Source organism: Rattus norvegicus, chromosome 8 (genome assembly GCF_021556685.1).
Source record: "Rattus norvegicus strain SHRSP/BbbUtx chromosome 8, alternate assembly SHRSP_T2T, whole genome shotgun sequence".
In the NCBI taxonomy this organism is placed as follows: domain Eukaryota; kingdom Metazoa; phylum Chordata; class Mammalia; order Rodentia; family Muridae; genus Rattus; species Rattus norvegicus.
In genome coordinates, this window is record NC_141541.1 from 16,994,683 (window position 1) to 17,020,297 (window position 25,615).

The window sequence follows — 25,615 nt, forward strand, 5'->3', positions numbered from 1 at the left end:
GTTTCCTTCCCTGTGTCCGAGTCTTCCATTTATTATCCCTTGTAGGGCTGGGTTTGTGGAAAGATAATTGTGTAAGTTTGGTTTTGTCATGGAATATCTTTGTTTCTCCATCTATGTTAGTTGAGAGTTTTGCTGGGTATAGTAGCCTGGGCTGGCATTTGTGTTCTCTTAGGGTCGGTGTGACATCTGCCCAGGATCTTCTGACTTTCGTAGTCTCTGATGAGAAGTCTGGTGTAATTCGTATAGGTCTGCCTTTATTTGTTACTTGACCTTTTCCCCTTACTGCTTTTAATGTTCTTTCTTTGTTTTGTGCATTTGGTAGTTTGACTATTATGTGACAGAAAGAATATCTTTTCTGGTCCTGTCTATTTGGAGTTCTGTAGGCTTCTTGTATGTTTATGGGCATCTCTTTCTTTAGTTTAGGGAAGTTTTCTTCTATAATCTTGTTGAAGATATTTACTAGCCCTTTAAATTGGGAGTCTTCACTCTCTTCTATACCTATTATCCTTAGGTTTGATCTTCTCATTATGTCCTGGATTTTCTGGATGTTTTGGGCTAGGAGCTTTTTGCATTTTACATTATCTTTGACAGTTGTGTTGATGTTTTCTATGGTATCTCTTGCCTCGGAGATTCTCTCTTCTATCTCTTGTATTCTGTTGGTGATGCTTGCATCTATGACTCCTAATCTCTTTCCTGGGTTTTCTGTCTCCAGGGTTGTCTTCCTTTATGACTTCTTTATCGTTTTTATCTCCATTTTTAAATCTTGGATGGTTTTGTTCAATTCCTTCACCTGTTTTGTTGTGTTTTTCTGTAATTCTTTAAGGGATTTTTGTGTTTCCTCTTTAAAGACTTTTACTTGTTTACCTGTGTTGTCCTGTATTTCTTTAAGGGAGTTATTTATATCCTTCTTAAAGTCCTCTATCATCATCATGAGATGTGATTTTAAATCTAAATCTTGCTTTTCTGGTGTGTTTGGATATACAGTGTTTGGTTCGATGGGACAACTTGGCTCCGATGATGCCAAGTAGTCTTGGTTTCTGTTGCTTATTTTCCCCCACGTGCCTCTCACCATCACATTAGTCTCTGGTGTTAGTTTGTGTTGCTGTCTCTGACAGTGGCTTGCCACTGTAAGTCTCTGTGTCAGCACTCCTTTAGTCCTGTTTTCTTTCAGCTGGATCTGGGACCAGAGAGCTGCTCCTTGGTTTGTGGGTCCTGAAGCCTCCGGGTGGGTCTCTTGGAGCAGAATAGTTGGTCTTACCTGTGCTCTCAGGTGTTTCAGCTCTCCTGGCAACTGGCTTTCAGCTCTGGGCTCAGGCAGAAACCAGAAGGGTCCTGCCCCTGACTTCTCCTAGGTTCCTGTATCCAGAGGGCACAGAAGGCACTAGGGGTTTCCTCTTGGGCCTGGAATGTGATCAGAAGTGGCTTTATTAACCAATCTATCCTCAGGCTAAGGAGCTAAGACTCAAACTGAGTTTGAATTGCAGTCCTTGTAACTGACAAAGAATTCTGCCTTGTGGGGGTGTCTATCAGTCAATGAGGTCCATCACCTGACAAGAAGTGACTGTCTATACACCAGCAGCAAGCCACAGTGTCCCTGAGATGGTTTTGCAGGTGTTGATTCCACAAAGAAAGTACAGCCCTGCTTCTTAATGGTGGGCACCATCAAATTCCTGATAAAATAGAATTTATTCTCCAAGACACCATTACCAGCATAGCTTCAGTTGCATAATAAGTTGATCTATTTAGACCCTGCCATAAAGGCTGATTTCTAGAAGTCCTGTATAAATAATGTTACTGGGGAAACAGCTAATCTATTGGAGTACTTGTCTTGTGAGCATGAGGACCTGAGTTTAGTCCCCAGAAACCACGTGGAAAATGTTGAATGTGATGGTGTGTGCGGGGGCGGGGGTGTGTGTGTGTGTGTGGAGATCGTCAAGTTTCTGGGACTTGATGGTCAGTCAGTCTAACCTATGGAGTGAGTTCCAGGCCATTGAGAGAAGTTGTCTCAGAAAGCATGGTGAATGACACCTAAGGGATGACACCAAAGGATGACCTCTCCCCTACTCACAAATCTATGTACCTTCATAAGCACATAAAATAATTTCTATTGAATGCTAAGAGACTTAGTTAAGTTAATCACAGTAGTATTTGTTTATTATATTGTTCAAAGCACCTTTACCTACAATGCAGTCAGCATCTTACCTTTTTTGTACAATTATTATAGATTTTTCTGGAGATAACATCTATAAGATTAGAAATTGCAAAATTGCAGTCTCTCAGGTTTTGTTGTTTTTTGTTTGTTTGTTTGTTTGTTTGTTTGTTTTTTGTTTTTGGTTAAGGATCAGTCCTAGCTTCTCTAAGCTGAAACAGGAGTGACAAGGTCTACTCCTAATAGTCACAGGCATAGCACCCTTAAGATCCCTAGTGATCCATTAGCTTACCGTGTGTACCAGGATTTCCTATGGGATGCTTTCACTGATTCTAAGGGGTCTGTGGGGGGAAGAAAACTCCCTTCTTACTTGTACTACAGCAGGGCAAGCACCAGAATGAGATCAAGAGGAAATGATCCAATGTTCATCAGAAAACAGAACATGCAAACGCTACCAGCATGGTTTAAAACAAGTAACCACGTGGGGGTTTCTCTCAATGATTTTATTTGAACCGATATAATTGATATGCATTCTGCTGATCTTGGTCCAAGTACTGTCTACTTTCATGATTCTCTCCCTTCCTGTTAGTGCCATCCAGTAATTCCTGACTTGGGCTCTTGGCCTAGAAAACTGGACCATGGCTTCTTCCTCTTAGCCTATGTGGTTCTGAACACCTGTGATAGCCATATACATTGGCGTATATTTGTGATTCTACCACTCCTGAAAGCTGAGTAGGAATCTGGGCTCAATCCGAAAAGAGAAGGAAAAAAAAAGGAGTACAGGTTGCTGCTAAAAAATGGAAATTTGGTGTAACCTTTCCCAGATAAAGGATTTAGGAAAGCTGTGAGGAAAGTAAGTGAGCTGCGCTGACAAAGACAGGTGATAGATATACCCTAAAATCCAAAAGCATTAACATGCCAAGACATGCAGCTTCCGCACAGGGAGGGTTTGGAGGGTCCCTGGGCGAGAACATGGAGGATGATTGACAATGAAGGAGAGATGCTGTGGAGATGGTTTGAATGTGAGGAAACCACTTCGGATCTGCTGAGGAGGGAGTTAGAGATGTGTCAGCCTCGAGTGAATGACGGCATTCAAGGCGACCGGTGAGCATGGCTAAGAGAAAAACATGCTTTGACAGGAAGCTGGTCCAAAGCAGGTGTGGGGAGAGAGGAATTCTGCTGAAGGGGGGGCCTTCTGGTCCCAAGTGGGTTTTCATGGTGCCACTGTTGACTTTTTCTATGAAAATAGAAAGACCAAAACCATGTGTAGAAGACATCATTATTAACTAAGGCCATATGGCTTGCCTGCCCGCGTTGAGGCAGCTCATTACACTCCAGAGTGGGTTTCCCAGCTCTCTAAAACAATTCCCTCTTCTCTGTCTATCTTGCTATCTTGCTTGTCATGCCTAACATCTGGGTATAATCTAAGTTATTATTTGTCTTGGTGAAAAACAATGGGCTTGAAGCTCATTTTAGCTTTCTGATATGAGACAGATTTTAATATTTAGATAAGACATCGTGTTTCTAAGAAGACTTCGTAAACTTCCGATCTGGTCTGAGAATGAAGCCTGGCACCCATCTTTTCCTGAGTTTTCTGCTGAGAGCTTCACCAGCAAACAGCCTGCCAGTTGTTGCATCTGCTGCTCTGCACTCTGCTCCTCGGTAAGGAAGTAGCTGGGCTCTCTTTCAGAAGCCCCACCTCACTTGCTGTCCCTCTCCTCAACACCACACCATGCAGGTCCCTCCAATCCCACTCTGAGAAGTGCCGCTCAGCCTAGCTCTGTGTTCCTCCACCTTAGCCCACATAGGCTGCTCAGAGGTACCTCGGTAGCCTGGATTCCTGAGCCAAATGATGCCTGGGCGAAGTATTATCAGTTTTCTGCAGTTGGCAATCTTAGTGATGGAATATAAACTTCTGAAACGAGCATTTCCAGCTTTAAACCTCTTTATGCCATTCGAAAGGACCGTTACATCATCCTTTTGCTCACTGTCTCTCTCCAGCCTGCCAAAATGTTAGATCTTTTAGGTGTTTTCTATGGGAAATCAGGAGGCAGAGGAAAGAGGGGAAGGAAAAGAGTACTTGGGCTTGGAGGAGGCAGCACTGCACATTCTGATGCTTGAAGATTGACGCTCTACAAATATTCATGAGACCAAGTTTACTGCTGTTGCCCTTTGAGAATAAATGTCCCTGTGGGTTTCTGCCTAACTTACATCAGTCATCACAGGAACTGATATTTAAATTACTTGTTAATGATTCTAGATTTGTCTATTTATCCTTCCTGGTTCACCTATCTTAAATTGCTCTCATCAGGAGCACAATTACTTGGGATCGTGGCATTCGAATGCACTATTCGCCATCCTTTTGAGACATGCCCCCTCATCCCTTATGAATATTCTCTGCTTCGGAATTTACTTCTTCAGTTCAAGTCACTCTGCTACATTTAAATTTTATTCTTAGAGTGACCTTTGCCCATCTTTTACTTTTAACTAATTTACATCATTATGTTGAAAATTATTTTTCACATGAAGTATGTTGGATTTTTAAACTGCCATCGGAATTCTCACTCTTGCTTGGAGTATGAAGAACATTTACGTTTAATGTAGTTATGGTTTGAGTCATTTTGCTGTTTGTTCCAAGTGCTCTTCATTTCTGGTTTCCTTTTTTTTTAAATTTTTAAAATTTTTTTGTCTTCTTTTGAATTAATTAATCTTGCTTCTAGTGATTCCAGTTTTCTGTTTTGTTTGCTAATTAGCTAATAAATGGTTGCTTTAGGGTCCAGTGATTGCCTTAGGGCTTGCTGATTGCCTTGGGGTTCGATGATTGCTTTGGGCTTCAGTAATTGCTTTAGGGTTTAATGATTGCTTTAGGGATTAGTGGTTGCTTTAGATTTTCATAGGATATCTATTTTAACTGGCCACATACCGCTAGTCACTGTCACTGCATTTACTTCACGAATGTTTAAGAATGTTCTGACATTATTTTTTTTATCTCCGCCTTCTTAGCCTTTATGTTGCATCTTGTAACATTTATTCTCAGTGGTTATGGGGGCTGTGCATGTTCAAGGTCAAGATGATGGCAGGCCCTGTGCCTGGTAGATGAGAACATCCTGGTTGTACTCCTACAGGGTTTCCTTCCTTTTAATCATGACCTTGACTTTCAATCTGTACTTTGACCTTGGGTCTTCCAGCCTTGTTTAAGAATGTCCTGATCCTGAAAAACAATTTCTAGTTGATTCTGTCTAGACGCTGTGGCTATTACCACTGAAAGTCACAACTTTAATTCACCTGTTCAGCACGTGCTAACACTTACTGCTTCGGAAGAGTCATTTTTAGTCATTAAATCACTTCTGTCTCTTGTGTCTCCAAAGGACAGGGGCTAGGAGACTGGAGTTCTCTTTCGTCTCTTCTTACAAGTGTGATAAAGCTGTCACTAGGGCACCATCCTCATGCCCTGATTAGCTGTCCACTTCTGAACAATAAATCATTGGCATCTCCAATACTGGTGTGGATTTTAAGGAGCATAAACTTGTAGTGATGATATATTATAAATGTCCAAATAGCTTGTCATTTTGTTTAGTTATTATCTCTTAAGGAGATTTGCATACACAAACAGCATGTATTATCCACATGAAGCCGGTTTCTGCTGCTCTTCATCTCTTTATATAGATCAGGTTTCTATCTTGTATCACCTCTAGCCTGAAGGATTGTTCTTTAACAAATGTATAAGGCAAATCTTGGGTGGTGTGATGAGCTCAGCCTTTGTGTATCTGGAAACACCTTTACTTTGAATGATGTTTGTACTGGATAAGTTAAAGCTGGCTGGTTTGTTTCTTTAGGAATTGTGAATACCTTCCGCCATCTTCTCACTTTCATTGCCTCAGGTAATGAGTCTGCTGTCACTCTTGTTTTCTTCTGTGCATAGCATGTTCTTTGGCTGTTTTCAAAGTTTCGTGTGTAACCTTCAGCTGTTTGCCAATAACATGCCTAGATTTTATTTTCTTCAGGTTTCTTGTGCAAAGCATTTATTGAGTTTCTTGGATTTAGAGTTCTTGTTATATTTTGAATGTCTTGCCTTATTCCTTATCTATGTATCTCTTCTGAGGGCCAGCATTACCTAAGTTGGCCCATCTGAAGCTCACTCACAGTTCTTGGTCCACATTCCATTTCCCATCTGAAGCTCATTTTGGATGAGTTTTAATGGTCTGCAGTGAAGCTCACCATTCTCTCCTGCAACATTTTTTGTCATACTCTGGTCCATTGTGGTTTCCCCCGTGGTACATCATTCTTCATACCCTGGAGCTTTGTAATTAATAGCTTTGCCTCAATTTAAATGTCCAACAATCTAGATTGTTAAAGGTCCTTCTGTGGATCATTTTGAATTGATTCTGTCTGATCCCCCACCCCCACTACGGACCATATGTCTTTGTATGCCTAGTGACCTTTGGTTGAATTCCATGTACTTTGATCCATTTTTAGTTTGACAGAGTCTCTCTATGGCTCTATGGCTCAAAATTCTGAGTTCAAATGATATTCCTACCTCAGCCTCCCAGAGTTGAATTACAGGCATGCACTATATTCCCAACATAAACCCAGTCTAAAACTTAAATTAGAGCCTTAGGGCGTAGCTCAGTAGCAAATCAAATGCTTAGTATTCATGAGATTCTGGATTTAAGCCCAAGTCCAATAAAGCAAAACACGCCAAACAACAACAAAACACTGTGTGTGTGAAAGGGAGAACTTGCCCGTTCAGCTTCTTCGAATTCAAGTTCAATACATTCCTTGCTGTACCCATCAACTAATCAGCATACACATTTCTTGTGTGAGTTACCATAAAATGCTGTCTTTTTACCTCATCTTTAAACATGCTGTTCCCAATGACTGAAGTGGAGCCTCTCATATTCATTTATTAACTTCTTATCCTTTATTTGTTAGTTCAAATATCACTTCCTTGGCACCTTCTCTTGAGTCCCAGAACTAGTCTTAATCCCTTCTTTTAGGTTCTGAGATTTCCCTTCTTCTCATTAAACTTAATTTCTTAGAGTTTGGTTCTTATCGTAAATCTTGACCTCTAAGTGTAGGAACATCAGTTATAATAAACGTGGGTAGGAATATTAGTTATATTAACACAAATATTTACATATACATTCACAAATGCACATTTATACATATATATATATATACACATGCATATACATATGTATATTTAAAGTAATGTCACTGATAGTGGGGAACCCATAAAAGTACTCACTTAAATTCCCTTTCAATGTATCCAGTTGACTATACATGAAGGACATATTCACCATTTACTGCCTAGGACCCCAGTGAGAAGGGAAGGTACAGAAGTGTGTGATAGAGAGTACACAAGCTTTTGACACCAGGCAAACATGAGTTTAAATGGTGGCCTCTTCATGTATTAGCTGAGCGCTTTTGAAAAGTAATTTGCTTTCTAAGTCTCAAGGTGTCAGTGACGTTGTTAACGTGGAGACAATAGCTTCTCTCTGGAGCTGCTATGACAAGTGAGTGAGGTGAATTTATAAAGCTCTTAATACAGTGCTTAAAATAGAGAGATGCTGCCCAGCCTCTGTTCATCCACTTGCTGCTCCACTCTGGACTTCCTTGCTCACCTTCTCCTGAGTGAATTATTAACACCAATGTCATAGAAGAATGTCCCTTCTCTAAGCTGTCAGCAGAAACACAAAAAAACCTAGATATAATGTAAGATCACAGAGAACCAGAATCAGAGGAGACTCAAGGAAAAACCTTAACTGTGGGGAAGAGATTGACATTCAGAGAAGTTAGTTATCCAGAGCCCCAGAGGAAGCAATAAAGGTCTCAGGGACAAACACCCCTAAATACATTAAGGTAACTGAATAGTCATACAATAGTAGTCAAACAATGACAGACTCATGTTGAGGCACTTGTGACAACTGACAAAAAAGGTGCAGGTGCTGGGGTCCACTCTGTCATATTCTCCATGCCTCAAACCCAAGACTGCCAGTGTCAAAGTGTCAGGAGGATTCTGGGCTTCACAGGGCTCATTGTTCAGAGTAGTCTATAGTTACCATCTTCTGTATCTCACTCTGTGTGTAAAACTCTTATGAGAGGCAAGTTGGGGCATGTCTACAAAGGTCAGGTCCATATGTTGTCCTGTTGGGGAAGGTGGCTGGTGGATAGGAAGGTAAGTGTGAACTCTAGTGTCAGTTGGTCCTGATAGGAACCGAGCCATTGGCATCTTATGAGTGAATGCGTTGTTCTTTAGAGTTGATCTCTGGGACAAGTGCCAGAAAATAAATGAGAACCAAAGCCCAAATTAAACATTGCCTTGTCATTATGTTAGTGACAAAAGCATGAAGATAAAAATCTAGAAGCCAAATAGATCCAGGACAAAGGGGAAATAGTGGCAGCTGGAAGCATAGTTTGGAGCTAAGAAGTGGAACAAATGAGGCGGCCATCTGCTCGGAAGAAGAGGGAGCCTCAGAAAGACACTGCATTGGGAATCTGCTGATGGGTCTCATGGCCTCTGCCCAGCCTTGGGGGACCTAGGAAGAGTAGCCTGTTCTCTCTGTAGTTCAGTCTCCTCCATTAACACACTCTTGCCTTTTCACAAGAACAATACAGATTAAGTCTCTAAGGGCTTCCTACATTCTGCCCACAGTTAACATCTACCTTAGCTTCCATGATTTCCTAAGACCCCCAGTGTGTGTGTGTGTGTGTGTGTGTGTGTGTGTGTGTGTGTGTGTGTTTAGAGCTCATATAGTGGCATGCATGTGGAAGTCAGAGGGCAGATTGTGTGGTTGAGTTTCTTCTTTCACCTTTATGTGGGTTCTGGGATTGAACTCAGGTCATCATGCTTGCATGCAAGCACCTTTACTGGCTGAGCCACCTTGCCATCCCAAACTCATTTTAAACATTTAAATGTATATACAAATACATACGTGTCAAAGACTTGTTTAGACTACCACTGGAGGAAGCGGGACTGGCACTGGAGATACTGGAAGAAGGAAATCTGTGTAGTCCATGGAAGAAAATTGCAGAATTTTAAATAACCATGACAGACTTTGTTTTCATCTGCTTGCTGTCTATTTTATTTCGGAAGAAGCATACCCCAAAGTTCTCCGAATTCTTTTTCTTTTGTAGTGACTTTTCTGTCAGTTAATTTCTGCATGGCTTCTACACAGGTTTCCTTGTGAGCTATTACATTTTATCAGTGATTTAAAAAAACAAAACTAAACTGGGTGCCTGTCAATCCTGTGAGATTCGGGGATGCTGAAGTGAAATTAAGTTGTGTACAAAACTGTCAGTATCCCACGGAGCCATGAAATGGTGTCCCCTTGGTTATCTTTTTAATGGGGTGTTTATTACGCTTATCTCTAGGGGGCCGTGGTAGCCTTACAGCTCACCAGCCTCCAAGTTAACACTTAGCTTTGCAGGCTAATTAATAAGAAAACCTTAGTTAAATGAAATCACAGTGCTGGGGCAAGAGGGTCTCAAGTGATGTCTCACTTGTTTTTCCATTTTAACCCTTCCATTTTAATTTATTCCTTATCCTGGGTCTTCACATGGACTCAAGCCCCTCCCATTTTACAGCCCTTTGCTTTAGGAATGCTGAAGGCAGAAGAACTGCCTCTCTCTCTCTCTCTGTCTCTCTCTCTCTCTCTCTCTCTCTCTCTCTCTCTCTCTCTCTCTCTTTCTTCTGTGACTCCTCTCTTAGGCAGGCTTTCCAAGATTCCTCCCGTTGGGGCCAGTCACCAGCCTCTGTTTCTCAGCCTTTCCTTCTGCCCCTTTCAAGTGTTCTTTGCCCTTAGTTAGAGGGGAGCAAAAGGAGCCCAGCAACTGAAGGTAAATCAACGGGCACTTCCTAAAGGGGCAGCTTTTATTCTTTAATCCGTGATGCCTTTTAGTCACAGTTAATACTTTAAATGCAAAAATAACATGAGTTTTGATCCCAATAGTAACACATACTTTAAAAGTAGTTTGGCATAGCATGTGTCATCACGATAGATTCTTGCATATTTGTCTTTGTGCCCTCCTGCATGCCTTTGTACAACTGTACCCACTGAACTGTGGACACCAAGTTGATAAAAGCTGGGAAACCGAGCCTGTCGGGACCTGTGCTCTTCCAGGATGAGTAAGACTGAGGAGCTGAGGGTTCAATTACCTAGCTCTGCACACAGGGCTGCCTTTCACAAGCAGACAATCTACAATTGTTTGTCTTCTAATTCATTTGAAGTACAACAGAAGTCAGTAACGAAGAGCATTCTCACAAAGACCCCTGTGCTCTGTGAATGCAGAGGCCCATGCAGTGCTACTGGGAGGACCTGAGACCTGAGTTCAAATCCGTGCAGGAAAGTAGGTAACCTGAGAGAGCCATTCACGGTCTCTCTGGGCTTTAGTTTCTTCCTCTATAAAATGAAGATGCTGGCCATCATTTTGAGGGTTAGTAAAGAAAGAAGACACTACGTGTTACACACACTCTGTGACAAGGTACAGATGACCAAGCATGCTGTGGTGGCATCTACTGAAATCCCAGCACTCAAGACACAGGGACAGAGGATAAGAAGTTTAAGGCCGTCTTGGGCTACTGGCAAAACCATGTTTCAGAAACAGGAAATCATAAGAATAAAAAAAAAATAGGTATTTTGAACAGTCACCCTCAGTTGACACTCAGAGCAGCTCTCTTTACAGGGATCCCAGAGATAGATGTGACCAAGGGGCCCTCTCTCAGCAACTTTCAACTCCTCCTTTGCTTTGTCTCTAGAACAACCCGTTTGCACCTGTTTTATCCTATGCCCTTATTTTACAGATCTGCAAATTATTAACTTTGACAGCCAAAGGACAACTTTCTTAAAAAGACATCTTCTTTGCCAGAGACCTCATGACCTTTTCATTCGCCATTGCACAATTAAAATTTTATCCCCAGGCAATGTAGATGATGCCTGTGTGGGCACTGTGGCATCTCCTGGTTCAGTCATGTACTGTAGCTGCTCCTATGCTGGCAGGATTTGGGAGGAGAAGCCATTGTGAACAGCAAGGTAAAAGACTAAAAATCGCCAGTAAGAATGGTGTGTGTATGTGTGTGTGTGTGTGTGTGTGTGTGTGTGTGTCTGTGTCTGTGTGTCTGTGTGTGCGTGTGTGCATGTGTGTGTGTCTGTGTGTGTGTGTCTGTCTGTGTGTATGTGTGCGTGTGGATGCGTGTGTGTCTGTATGTGTGTGTGTGTGTGTCTGTGTGTGTCTGTCTGTCTGTCTGTGTGTGTTTTCCTTCTACCCTGCATCATCATGTACACGGATGGCCCATGGCTTTTCCCAGTTCACTACCCAACTATTTAATTTCCTGAACCTATTGTAACATCACAAATGCTCCTAAGTTGGTGACAATCTAACACAAAGGCATTCTCCTTCTGAACAGCAAGTTCCAGGAGGGATTGAGCTGAGCTAGAAGCAAAGTTTTGTCAGGGCTGTTTTCTCACTGGAGACTTTGAGGCAAATCCAGTTCTTTGCTTTTGTTCTAGGAGCCGCCCAGGTTTCCTCATGAACCTCTTCAACCTCAGATCCAGTCATGCTGAACTGAAGTCTGACCGCATCTCTCTGACCTGCTTCTGCTCCTTTTCCTCCTTTAGGAACTTATGAGTTGACTTTGGCTTTACCCACAGAATGCAGAAGAAATTTGCTGTTCTTAAAGTCACCTCATTAATCAACCTTCTTTCCTTCCTCTTTCTTTCTTTTTCTTTCTTTCTTATTATTTTTGTAAAATTACACATTGGCATGTTCCAGAAAAGACACCCACTTTGGAGGAGGGGAACATTGTGCTCACCACGGAAAATCAAAACAATCTGAAACTGTTGAATGAGCGTCACTACTTCCACAGTATTTAATATACATATGAGTCGGTATCTGAAAGACGAGGACCCGGATGAGAGATGTGTGTGAATGCTGCCATGATAGGTCCTTCCGTCCAGGAGCCCAAGCTTGCGGCCATGGCCTCATGCTAGCAGTGCTTCTTAGCCCCGCTGTGAGAGCCCCTAAAGACTTCCTTGTCCTGTGCTGTTCCTGTCCTTCATGGATTTGCCATGAGGACGAGGAATTCTAAGCATTGTTAATTACTGTAGGTTTGGAAAAAGTGTCTCAACTGACTCAAAGTTAAGTTCTAAAGCTTGACGCATAAATCTGCTAACGCAGTTAAACCTTTGGTTCTATTAACTCACCAGTGAAATGAGACTCCTCTGTGTTAGGATGCAGTGCAGGGCAGGGTAGGGTAGGGGTTTGGAGCCTGAGACAGTAGAGAGGCCAGGATGCCTGGGGTGGGAGACTACTGCATAAGAGAAGGCTGTGCTGGGTTGAAAGACGTGTTTACTAATGTGTTAAGAAAACTGTTCATACTACATAGTAATTATAAAACACCCTAGAGACTTCCTTTACGGACCTTACTTAAGGGACATTTATGGGATGCCATGAAGATAAATGTATTTATTCTTTTTATTTTGAGCCTGGGTCCTTTCAGCGTGGGAACTTTCCAGTTACTTGGAACTTGAACTTGGCTATGGATGGCCTTGCTGGGTATTCTCAGGTGACGCCTATGTAGTTCAAAGGGGCACAGCTTTTTCTGCATTCGCTTTTTTCTACCTTGGCTGGCTTGCAACGGTAGAGTCAGTGAAGCCTCCTCACACATTCACAAAGCAAAGCAAGGCCAGAGCACACCTGTGAGCTCTTGTCTTTCCATCTTTTAAGCACCTTCCCTTCCTGCCTTCTTATGTAACGACTCCAGGCCTTCCATGGCAGGCTGCGGTGTCATCGCCTCCGGCTTTGGACACCTCTGTGTTTGGATGGGCAGGCTCCAAGGAACACTCCATCAGCCACACTGAGCTTAGGGCCAATGGAGGAGGACCCCTGCCAGTGATGCAAACTTAGGCTCATGGCCTGTGGGCTTCTGGGAAGGGAAAGCAAGCGTAGTAGAGGGCAGCCATCAGAAGTTGGCAGGAAACAAGTATCCTTTTAAACAAAACCGTTTAGAAGACCATGAATCAAACAGTACCTCAGAAGCTCTGAATATCTGAGCTCATCCTCACATCTCCTCAGGATGAGGAAGTAGAAAGAGATGGTTGTGTCCTGGGGTCCTGTGTCCTTGCACTCCAATGTCATTGGAACAGGAGGAAGAGAGGCCTCAGGAACATATGGAATCAAACACTCCATCAAGTATCCTGGAACTGCTGCCCCATATTCTTGGCCTGAAACAATAAAGAAGTCAGTGTTTCCTCCCACATTGAGGTATTTTACTGCTGAATGTCAGCAGTTATGACTGACTCAATTCTTCTAACAAACATCTGAAAGCTGGAATAATAATAAAAATGGGATTCATTGACGAATAACCAATCAGCCAGTCAATCAGGAAGGCTTAGGAAGCAGCCAGCAGATTGCTGACATGGTATATTAAAGATAAGGAATAATATTGTATAGTAGGATAGTAGACTAATAGCTGCCAGCAGCTATTCCGTGCATGTTTTGTGCCAAGTATCATTCCAGAGCTCAGATCGCACAGCTGTTGGTGTGTGTGTTCTTCTCATTCCTACTACACAGATGTGGAAACCTAGGCAAAGAAAGAATGAGTTTTAAGACACATGTTACATGCTAGGGGACAGACGTAGAATTCATACCTAGACATTATTACTTTCTGGGTCATGTTCTTTTCTTTAAAGGACTTAATTTTTTATTTTATATTTATGTGTGCAGATATTTAACTATATGTATTTCTGTGAATCCTGTGTGTGTCCAATGCCCATAGAGGCTAGAAGATGGCTGTAACAGACCCCCAGAGCTTAGTACAACTGACACCACCGTGGAGGTGTAGTTTAGGCCATAAAACTCAGTGTGAAGATAGCACTGAGTGCCAAAATGAAAACCAAGACCCGTAGTTCTGGGAAAGTCTCGAAATGCACTAACCTTGCCTTGCTAACTGTTCTTATTAACTGAAGTATGACAATCTAAGACATGGTTTTTTGTGCTTAAAAGCTCACTCTGAGAAGGGGATCCCCCACAGCCCACTGTAGTTGCAGAGACTTTCTATTGGCTTTACACCAATATCCAAGTAGTTGTCCCTGGTGGAAACCCCACAGCAAGGATATCGGATCCCCTGGAACTGGAGCCACATTCAGTTGTAGCCATCATGTGAGCTCTGCGTTATTTAACCTGGGTTCCCTGGAAGAGCAGCCAGTGCTCTTAACTGCTAAGCAATCTATTAGGTCCTCAGTCCATGTCCTTAACTGCTAAACTAATACTGCCTTCATAGAAGAGAAACAATAAGGCCTTCTTCTTTGAGGACACTGAAAATGAGAAGCTCTTCAGTGGATACAATGTGCTTCAAGCGAGAGATGACTTGGGCTAAAATGGATAATGAAGATCCAGTGTATTAGGAGAGAAGCCATGGCATGGAAATGACGTAGAGGTTCAGAAGTTCAGAGAGTGTTTCTTGACACTTAGCTTCCCAGCCTCCTTCAGTTACTAGAAGTGTCTGTCAAACGTTATGACAACCAAGAGATTCTCCATAGGCACAAACCAGGGCTGGGGAGATGTCTCAGTGGATAAAGGCGCTTGCTATGCAAGCATGAGGACCTGAGTTCAATCCCAGCACCCACCTAAAAAGCCGGGTGTTGTCTCTATGCCTGCAATCCCGGTGCTGTGGGTATGTAAGCCATAGATGAGGGGAAAGAGAATACTGGGGCTTCCTGCGCACCAGCCTTACTCCAGCTTCATCGAGAGATCTTGTCTTAAGGGAATAAGATAGAAAGTGAAAGAGCAGAACACTGGACATCTCCATCTGACCTAAGAGCTCATGAGCATGGGTGTGCACTTGTAATGCACACACACATACACACACATGCTCACAGACACATACACACATACACACGCACACACACATATATACACATATATTCACACACATCACACACATTCACACACATGCACACACACATGCACACACACATACACACACATACAAACACACGCATACATACACCCACCACTACATATCCAGAACTTCTGGTTCAATGGGGGAGGGAGGGCACACAGGAAATTTCTACCAAATTCCTAGGTATTATTATGCTGCAGAAAACTTTGAAATTTTTGTTTTTAAGCAGAAGGCAAAAAGACCCATGAGAAAGGCCCAAGATGTGGTTGGGGATGGAAGGGAACAGAAATGAAGAAATAGTATGAGTTTCTGACAGTGATGGCTAGCTAGCAAGTGATAATTTGTTCTGAACCCAAGCTTATCAACCATCCAGCATGTATTATCCTTTTATCTTCAAATCAAATTTATATGGAGTTGTTGCTCCCTTTTTACAGCAGAGCGAGAACTACATCACTAGGACCATCCCAGGCTGTGTACGTGTAGCCTGGCGCCCACGGTCAGGTAGACACAGTTGGCACCACTGCTCCAGAGTTCAAAGTGTATGATCCATAAAAGTTTCAGTCAGTGACATTGGGAAACAAACGAGCTAATTAGAACACATTATTTCCATTCCTAAAGGTCTTATAACCTCCCCAAACACTGCCACCAACGAAGGTCCAAGTGAGATATGTGAGCCTATGTGAGGCATTCTTAGTCAAATCACATCAAGTGCCCATCACTGGGAGGGGAACAAAGGACAAAATCATACGCAGAGACAGAGCCAGGCATCTCCTCCAGCCAAGATCTCTTTTTGTTCGTATATGTGATGTTTGCAGGCAGACTTTGCAACCACAAGTTTCCATCTTGTATCTGTGAGATAGAATTCACCAAAAACAGTGATTTGTTTTATTTTAATCATGTAGATGTGTGCACGCTTGCATATGTGTGCGGATGGCCTCAGAGACCAGAAGAGGGTCACATCCTGTAGAGTTGGAGGTATAGGCCTTTGGGACCTGCCCAGTGTGGCTGCTGGGAAGTAAACATGGGTTCTCTGTAAGCACAGTGTGTATTCATAACCACAACATCTTTTTAAGGAAAGGCCTTTTATTGCTCAAGGTTCCTGTTTAGCTGAGGAAAGCCTTGTGTTCCTAGCCCTTCTGCTTCTATTCCTGGGATTCCAGGAACACACCACCATGTCTGGCTTTTCTCTGCTGTTTAGAGATAAGAAATCGAAGGTGAGTGTAAGTTTCTTCACTAGTAGCTTTTTGCCCATTCCTGATGTTCTCCGTGTTCTAGACCTTTCCACAGGGTGGATTGTCTTGTCACGTTTGGATCAGAGTGGATGTCTTCTGGAAAAATCCTCAATTATCTCTTCACTTTTTTCTCAGTTTAATTGTGATTTCCTGCAGAGGACTCCAGTCTCTATGGGATGGAGCCTCTTAGTCTGTCCTCTAAGTTTATTGACATCTTCTGTATTTTTATGTGGATGCTTCAAAAACTCTGGGAATAAAGTCTTTAAAATGAGCATACAGTCACTATATTTCCCATCACTCATATTCTCTTAATGTGGTGTTTTGAATAAAAATGGCCCCTACAGGGAGTGGGACTATTAGGAGGAGTGGCCTTGTTGGAGGTAGATGTCACTGAGGGGTGAGTTTTGATGTTTCAGAAACTCAAGCCAGGCCTAGTAGTTCACTGTCTCTTCCTGCTGCCTGAAAATCCAGATGTAGAACTCTCAACTACCTCTCCAGCACCATGTTGGCCTGCATGCCACGATGGTAATGAACTAAACCTCTAAATTGTAAGTCAGCCCTAACTAATTCCTTTTTAAGAGATGCTGTGGTCATGGCGTCCCTTCATAGCAATAGAAACTCTAGAAACTCTAATACACTAATATTTAAACTTTACGTATATGGGTATTTTGCATGCATATACATGCACATGAACATATACATCCATGCACCATTTGAGTGAGTGCTTGGTGTCAAGTCAGACACCCTGGGGCTGGAGGCACAGATGGTTCCATGTGGACAGCCACATGGACAGCTGCGATGTGGGTGTCAAGGTTGACCTCCGTCCTCTGGAAAGGCAGCTAATTCTCTGAACCCCTGAGCCATCTCTCCAGCCCCCTCTCCCTAATCTCCCATTTAATTCATTTTGTTTAATTTCATTTACCTTTTGTCACTTTGATTTTTAAGTTATTTCCTTAAGACGTGTTTGGTTAGACCTTCTTTTCCCAGGCAGATCAAACATTCTTTATCTTATATCTGATATTCGGCTATTCTAACATTTTGGAACTTTGTCTGGCTATGTCTGCAGTGTTATTTCAGCTCTTACATATGTTGTCTTGTTTCTCTGTATATGGTCATTTTTTGAAAAAAATCTTTACCTAATAGTCATTCTTCCATTATCCATAGAATTCTTTTAGGCCATGCCAAAATAGATTTACTTAGGTAACATTTTAGCTTTCCTCTTATAACCTGTGAATAAGAATCAAAACATGATGCTACTTTATTAGAATTTCAATGTTGAGGTTTTTTTCACCATGTAGGAGGTGTGGAATTGGACCTAAAGCATATGCATGTCTAGCTTTTAATTCTGAAATCATCAGTTAATTTTTTCCTCTCCTGTTCCTACTGCCAAGATGAGAAGCGATGCCTCTGGGGCTCATGAAATGGCTCAGAGAGTAAGAAAACACGTCTCTTTCAATGGATCTAGGTTGGGTTCTCAGCTCCCACGTGACAGATACAACGACCCGTAAAAACATTACGCAGGATCTGATGCCCTCCGCTGTTCTCTAAGCCGACTAGGCCCGTACTTACACACATGCAAGAGAAACACTCGTCCACACAAAAGGCAGGGAGATGTCCCCCTGCTGCACTTCTAAGAGGAAGTTGTACTGAACGGCGTCACAGGCTTATGTGAGGAGCACAGTTACCCCTTCTGTTTGCATGTATGTTCATCTTTGTCTACTTTTGTGTGCTATGCAGTCCTTGAATATTCAGTTTCACCAGGACTTAGTAGATTCTGGTCAAAGCCAGTTCTTGCTTTCCCATATCACTTTGGTTAAGCTTCAGCAGTACTGCATGAGTTTGTGTCAGCTCAGTGACACACTTAAAATTGTCTAAATATATAAATGTACACACGGAAGAAATGCTTCAACTGCTTTCAACAGAAGGCTTTGTTTAGGGTACACAATTGCCTGATCTATAGAAGAAAGTGCAAGTCCAGAGTAAGTTTGAAAATGTATTAGGAATTAGGCTAAAACACAAGAAGAAAAATAGTGATTTTTTTTCACTTAATGCTATTGTTAAATGAAATAACAAGCAAAGCTCCCAAGGAGCAATATAGGTTTTTAATTTTAACCTTAACTTTATTCTGTATGAATGAGAGGTCTGCACACATGTATATATGTGCACTGTTTGCAGGTCTGGTGCCCAAGGAGGTCAGAAGAGGGGATTGGATCTCTTGGTCTTGGGGTTACAGAAGGTTCTGAGCCACCATGTAGGTGCTCAGAATTGAACCCCAATTCTTTGGAAGAACAGCAAGTGCTCTTAACTACTGGTCTCTCTCTCCAGCTCCAGAAACAGAACACTTTTTATTTCCACCTTTAAAGCTCTGTATTGTGCCAAGACAAGGAGCTCTGTAGAGAAAGAATATAACAGTGCAAACATTTGTGTGGAATACAGAGTTTCAAAGGCTTTCATGACTATAACCCATTATTGAATGTATTTGGGAATGTGCTTGGCTGGCTTCTGCCTGCCTGGATATTTATGACACACATGCGTGTGCATTTGCTAAGTATTTCTAGCACTATAATGTCCTCCCAGTTTGTGCAGAGCCCAACACCTTTCTGATGAGCTGTCAGGTAGGCTATTAACAGATAGGTGCACACCTCAGCAACTTCCATTAGCACTAACCCACTTCAGACTCGACATTCTAAATGTATTCTAACTTTAGGAGGTGATTCACTCTCTGGCTTTGATGAATTTTGTATATGGAATTTTTCTCAGGCTGGGTTTTCCATGTGCTAAGAAGAAGGCAAGATGCTGAATATAAAATTAAAGAAAATACGAGAACCTCCTGTGTGGGTTCTCTCTTCCTTAGTGTGGCGGCACACCCGAAGGAAGCAACTTCAAGGAGAGGTTTACTTTGGCTCACTGTTTAAAGAACTACCACCCGTCATGGTTGGGAAGGCATGTTGTCCTGGCTTCTGTTTCCCTGAGAATCAAGGAAGCAGAAAGAGAGAGAGGGGGCGGGAGAGAGAGAGAGAAAGAGAGAGAGAGAGAGAGAGCGCGCGCTGGGATTCTGAATAACCCACAAGGCTCACTTTCTCCAGGTTTGTCCCCTCTCCATGTGCTCTCCAACCTCCAAAATGGGCTGTCATCCAGGAACCAAATATTGAAGCCCATGGGGTACCCCACACTCAAATCATCACACCAAGAAAAGGCAAGTCTTTCCCCACAGTGTTCCCTTGAAAGTGGAGGAGCTCTTCAGACTTTGAAGTAGAGAGCAGTGTGGAAACCCAGAGTGTCAGAGTTCTGTCTGGCTCAGTCTGTCTGTCTGGAACTCCATTCTCTTGAGTATCTAACTGGGCTTGAGAACTCCCATTGTTCAGTGGTCAGAAGGCACTTTGTCTCTTTAAAGGAAGCTTAGAATGGCATTTAGAGCAGGTGTTAGAATCAAGTAAATGGGCATTCAACCCTGGCTTCATCATTTTACTGTCTTCATTTACAAATGAGCTACTAACCCTTCAAAGCTCTGTTCCATCGTTGGGAGTAGACTAAAGGAACTTGTCTTAAATACTGCCATTTTGACTTTAGACTCCATTTTACCTAAGCTGACCAACTCCCTCTCTAACCAACAATAGTTCCCCAAAACAGAATGCCTATTCCAAACTTCAGAAAGAACAAATGAATTTAATTGGTTGGGCAAAACCACTGACAGTCAGTTGACAATGATGGAACACTGGAGAAAGTCCCTCATCCCTGAGTTTTGAGAGGTGAAAATTATAACTGGAACTTGGCCTACATGCTTGTGTGTTCTGTGCTTATAAACCCCAATTCAGTCCCTGCTTGGGACAGCCAGGAGAAGCATGGCTCCCGAGACCCTGTCTGGTGGTCCTGGCTGATCACTGACTTCACTTAATGTTGTTGGCACACAATAGGCCAAGATATCTGCAAATTAAAGAGTCTACTCTCTTAGTAGTGTAAACTGTTGTCCACATTTCTCCTCTGACTTTAGCCTTCCCCAATGGGAGGAACGAGAGGTAAGTAAGGTGGTGCTTTGTTAAAATGAAGTCACATGGAGAGGTCTATTCAATCGCGGGCTGGCCGCTTGCCCTGTTTAGGGGTAGAAAGAATTCTCTCTGTTCTTTCGAGCTAGAACACCTGACTCGAGCTTCCCAGGCCGGCAGTCTTCGGTCCTTCCTACCACGCCTTGGCAGAGCTAACACACGACATTGAATCAAATGCTGACGGGGAGCTTTGTGGTAGAGGCCGCACCACCCACATCATCTCCATGAAGGAGCACTGTGTCCGACTGCCAAACTCCTCAAAGCCTAGCTAGAGATAAAAGCCGCGCCTTTCAGGACTGCTTTGCGGACACAGAGAGGCCTTTCTCTGCTCCTTTGTTTGAGAACTCCCACCTTGCCCGCAGCAATCACGCTTGGTTAGAAAGAAATATGGAGTTCTAACAGGAAATCTCGGTGGCCAATAGGTTTCAGAAGAATGTGTGCGGTAACATGCACTGTCTGACAGAAGAGTGACTCTGACTTAGAACACAGAGGCAATCAGAACGCAGGGTCATCTGTGGGGTTACAGAATTTCCTCTATACCGCAACCCCCACACTTGCGAATCTTTTACTTGATTTGTGACATTAAGGGATTAGGCATTATGGGCTATGAGGCCTTTCACTTCAACTTAGAAGCAAACTATTTTACAGAGATATTTCAACCTTCCTACTACATAACCATTATATATACATTATGAATCACTGACATCTGGGACAGAGAGTGAGAGCAAGTGGCTTCCATTGGGGGTAACTTCTGTAATCCTAGACATAGTGTAAGAGACTGTCCATGACTGCAGATCCTAGACTCTCACCATGACCACTGATTAGCACAGACAGCACAGAAAGCCCCACCCCCACACTGTGCACGGTGCCCTCAGCGGTCAGAAGAGGACATTGGATTCCCTGAAGCCGGAGTGTTAGGCGATTCTGAGTCATCAGTGGTTCTGAGAACAGAACTCAGGTCCTCTACAAGAGCAGAACCTTAATCTCTGAGCCATTGTGCAGGTCCTAGAAGTTCTTATTGTTATCATTTAAAAGTGAAGCTTGACAAGTTAAAAAAATGCACTAAAATCAGAGTGCTGGCTAATTGCTGTTCTCTGCTTCTACATGACGAATATGATACACTAAGGGCAACAACACGGGACTATGCATGGTTTCGGTTTCCCACACAGATCGAGTGTCTGCCAACAGCTCATGTACCTGTAGGTCTTTATCTGCCCTCAGTTTCATTCTCTTGTTGCTTCTTTCTTTTAAAGCTTTTAAAACAAATACTTGATGAACCATCTCTGAACCCAGAATCTCCCGCCTCCTTCTCTGTTTGTTCTTGTTCTCCTTCTCCTCCCCCTCCCCCTCTTCCTCCTTCTCCTCCCCTCTCCCTCCCCCTCTCCCTCCTCCACCTCCCTCTCCCCTTCCCCCTCCTCTACCTCCCCTTCCCCTCCCTCCTTCTCCCCCTCCTCCTCCTCTCCCCCTCCTCCTCTCCTCTTCCTCCTCCTCCTCGGATCTTACTATGTAGCCCAGGCTGGCCATGAACCCACTCTGTCTTCACTCTGTATTGAACTCACAATCCTTCTAGCTCAGTCTCTTGAGTATTTTGATTACAGACCTGTACCACCATATCCTGCTGTAATTGCATTTCTATAGAGGAAAGGCAAAGATAATTTGGCATCTCTCATTATTATTGATTAAATTCTTTTCGACTTGCTTCAGTGATGTTGTACATGGGTTTATTTCCGCTTTGCAGTGTGGCTAAAGGTCTGTGACCTATAAGGAATGCGGAAAGATTTTAGTTTGTTTGATCTCATAGGAAGGGCAGCAAAGTAAAAATAAACTTAGCATTTTATGTGCTGCATTGTTGAGTACCTTCTGGTAGAAGGGGATCTCCACTTTGTTCAGAGTGTTAAATGTCAGCTCTGTGATTTCCTCTTTGATGACTAGAAAGTTTTCCCAAAAACTCACTGCTTCTCCACACGTTTTCAAACTGATTTCTCATCCTCTCTTCACATTTAAAATCAGGCACTGTAGAATCCACTAAGTATGCAGCACATCTCACATCTTGATAGGACATTTCAGGAATACCGGTCAAGGGTGGTCCTCACAACCAGAGCAACTGTGTGCAGAAGTGAAATGTCTCAGTGCTGAACTAAATGGATCATGAATGCAACCGACTTCCTCCTTCCCAATCACTAAAAATGTGTATAGCTGCTCTAATACTTCTTACACACACAAACAGCCATGCATGTGCTGGTCAAACACTTGACAGAGAATAAAAATAAAAAATTAGTCAGCCAACACTGGAGCAAAGTTTCCTGTGAAAGATGGGACACACTGCAAACTAATGAGTCTTATCACCAGGCATGAGCTTGGATCTACAGAAGGAATAGCAAACACAAAGAGAGCAAAGGAAAGAGGTAATCGTGTGTGTGTGTGTGTGTGTGTGTGTGTGTGTGTGTGTGTGTGTACATACATATATATCCTCTTAAAATGAATATGACTTTTAAAGTAAACTTGCTTAAGACAGAAAAATGTAGCATTTTAGTGTAAAGTTTTTACAATGAACTCAGATGTAGAAAAACAAAAAAACTTGCAGATGTGAAAAGAGCGTGTGTATATAAGGCCTTCTCTATATGAGTTGGTGCAATGATGACCCTTCACATGTTGTTAAAGATGAATATTTAAATGCCCACACAAAGACACAAGATGGCAACTCATAAAGCTACAAAATGAAAAAATTAATTAAAATTAAATATCAGAATTTATTCAGGATAGGAAAGGAGTGACAATATCAGGGTCAAACGACACAAACAAAATCAAAACTATATAAACTAAAAGTCAGTGGGAAGGATGTAAATGTTAAGACATCTATGTATCCATACTTGATTTTAATTTTTGTACTGAGATGTTTATACACACGCATAATATGCTTTGAACAAGTCTACTCTCACTCCTCTTCAATCTCTCACCCCTTTCCCTCCACCTTTCCCTCTCAACTCCTCATGCTCTTCCTTTTAATCCCACAGAGTCCACTTAGTGATGACCCCCTGTGCATGGGTGTGAGACCACGGGCAGCTGATCAAAGCTGATTCCCTGACCAAAACTGATTCTGCCTCTCTCGGCAGCCATCTGTTACCAATAGGTCCTCAGGAAGGGTTGGGACATCATAAGCCCTCCCCATCGACACTGGGGTTTTGCATGGCTTGGTCTTGTGCAGGTCTTTCACATGCAGTGTAGCCTCTGTGTTCTCATGTGTGCAGCCCTTCAAGTGTCTGGAGAATGCTGTTTTGCAATAGTTGCTCACTGCCTCTGGCTGTTGTAATCAATCTGCCTTCACTGGCATGATGGTCTCTGAACCCTGTGAGAGGAAGCACGGTAAGGACGTCCATTGGAAGCTGAGTACTGCACTGTTTTTGATTCTCTGCATGTCCACCACTCGTGAGTGTCTGTATTAGTTTTCAACTGAATGAAGGTTTTCTGGTAAGATTTGAGAGTGTGTAGGTAGAGAGGCAAGTACTGAGGATGAGATAATACAATGCCCACTTAGCAGAACAATAATAATAGTTTTTCCCCTAGGAAACCCACCCACAGGTTCTAGGTCTATTTAACAGGTATGAGTTCATTTTTGTGGAGCAGGCTTTAAATCACTCAGAACATGATTGGTTACGGCTGTAACGCGTGTGCCTCTGTTGCGTCATTGGGCAGATCTTGCTGGGCCAGTTATTACTGTAGCTCGTATGGCTCACAGCTGGGTAGGGTGGATGATTACCTTTCTCCTCTGACGATGTGCACACCTTCCAGTGTTAGGAAAGCTAGCCAGTAGAGGCGAAGCTTCCGGATCAGTATTACCTCGATTTCATATCTCTAATCCTATCATGCAGGTATGTGATGTCCTCAGCAATAGGGTTTACCATCAGGTCTAGAAGGTCACTCTGAATAATGGCAAACATGCACTTTTTTTGGTGGTCTAAGAGATCCTGCTGATCAGCAATGTGAAAGGACCTGTCACCTGGCATACACCTGTCACATTTGTTTGATAGACTATATTGTCTTGGACAGGCTTGGTCCTCTTGTTATATAGTCTCTCTCTCTCTCTCTCTCTCTCTCTCTCTCTCTCTCTATCTCTATCTCTATCTCTATCTCTGTGAGAGAGAGAGATTGTCCATGTTAATAGTAGTCAAAACACTAACTGTGCAAAGCAATTGGAAGACTCAAGAGATAAAAAGATCAAGTCAAAAGGCTTTTCATAATAAGAGATGACTCTTCCATGGATATTTCCAAAGCCAGAAGGTCTTAGATTATGATACCACAAGTTTGGAAAGACTATAACACCAGCCCAGACTTCTATACCAAGTAAAAATGTCATAGTCAAAGGGGGGGGGGGAGGAATTTTCTGTGATAAAAAGCAGGCTAAAGGAATTTAGGACCACCAAAGCAGCCCTGCAGACAACACTGGAAGAAATGACTCTGGATGGATCAGATGATTGGTAGTTATTGATTGTGATTATGATTGAGATGATTTGATTTTTCAAAAAACTTTTATTGGTTCTTCGTGAATTTCACATTGTGTACCCCAATCTCACTCATCTCCCCATCCCCTTGTACCCCTCCTCCACCCTTGTAACTTTCCCCACCCCAAAGAAACAAAACTCTTGTTGTAGAAACTGTAGTATGTCACGGGGTGTCCCACAATATACCCTTTATCCACACTTCTTTACTTGCCGATGTTCATTGCAATGAGTTGTTGGTCTGGTTGGACGCCCCTGGCTTTTGCTACACTCTCAATACTGGATCCTCACCAGGACTCCTCTCCGAGATCCTGCTGTTGTCATAGAGAAGCTGTAGTTTTGGATCTGCAAGACTGTCCTTTTCACATGCTCCCGCAGCTCGTTGATGGGGTAGATGTTGGGGTGGGTGAGTTCAAAGCCCTGGATCCTGGACTGAGAAGTATTTGATCTAGTCAACCAGTAAGCTCTCTTTCACCCACGCCATGGCAGCTACCTCTACAGCTGTGCTCTGTAGATCATTCAGTGCCACAGCTAGCATGGGGCATAGCCAGATCTCATTCCCTCAGGGCTGGCTCACTTGCAAGCCCCACAACCAGGACTATCTCTTCTTTGCTGCCCAAGCAAGGTGTAGGACCCACTCTCCTTAATGACAAGCCCATCTCTCCCACTCTCATGACCCCAGGCCTTGTTCTCCCACCTGCCATAATGGTAAGGGACAGGGAGTTGGAGGTGAACAAGTTGCAAGGCCAGCTCTCCCATGCTCACACTGCCAGGGTCAGCTCTACTGTGCTGCC

General features: G+C 42.9%; 1 long non-coding RNA gene across 4 annotated transcripts in view; it reads right to left on the reverse strand.

Moving 5' to 3' along the window:
- LOC103693014 (uncharacterized) overlaps positions 1-25,615 on the reverse strand; it is a 215,299-nt gene that overhangs the window by 10,284 nt on the left and 179,400 nt on the right. For 2 of the 4 annotated variants that reach the window (XR_015627511.1, XR_015627514.1), the window contains 2 exons: positions 13,179-13,371; positions 759-1,401 (listed from right to left, as the gene is read on the reverse strand). This is a non-coding gene — a long non-coding RNA (uncharacterized LOC103693014). Of the gene's footprint in view, positions 1-758; positions 1,402-13,178; positions 13,372-25,615 lie in introns of those variants that run through there. The other 2 variants (XR_015627519.1, XR_015627513.1) reach the window with 1 other exon arrangement.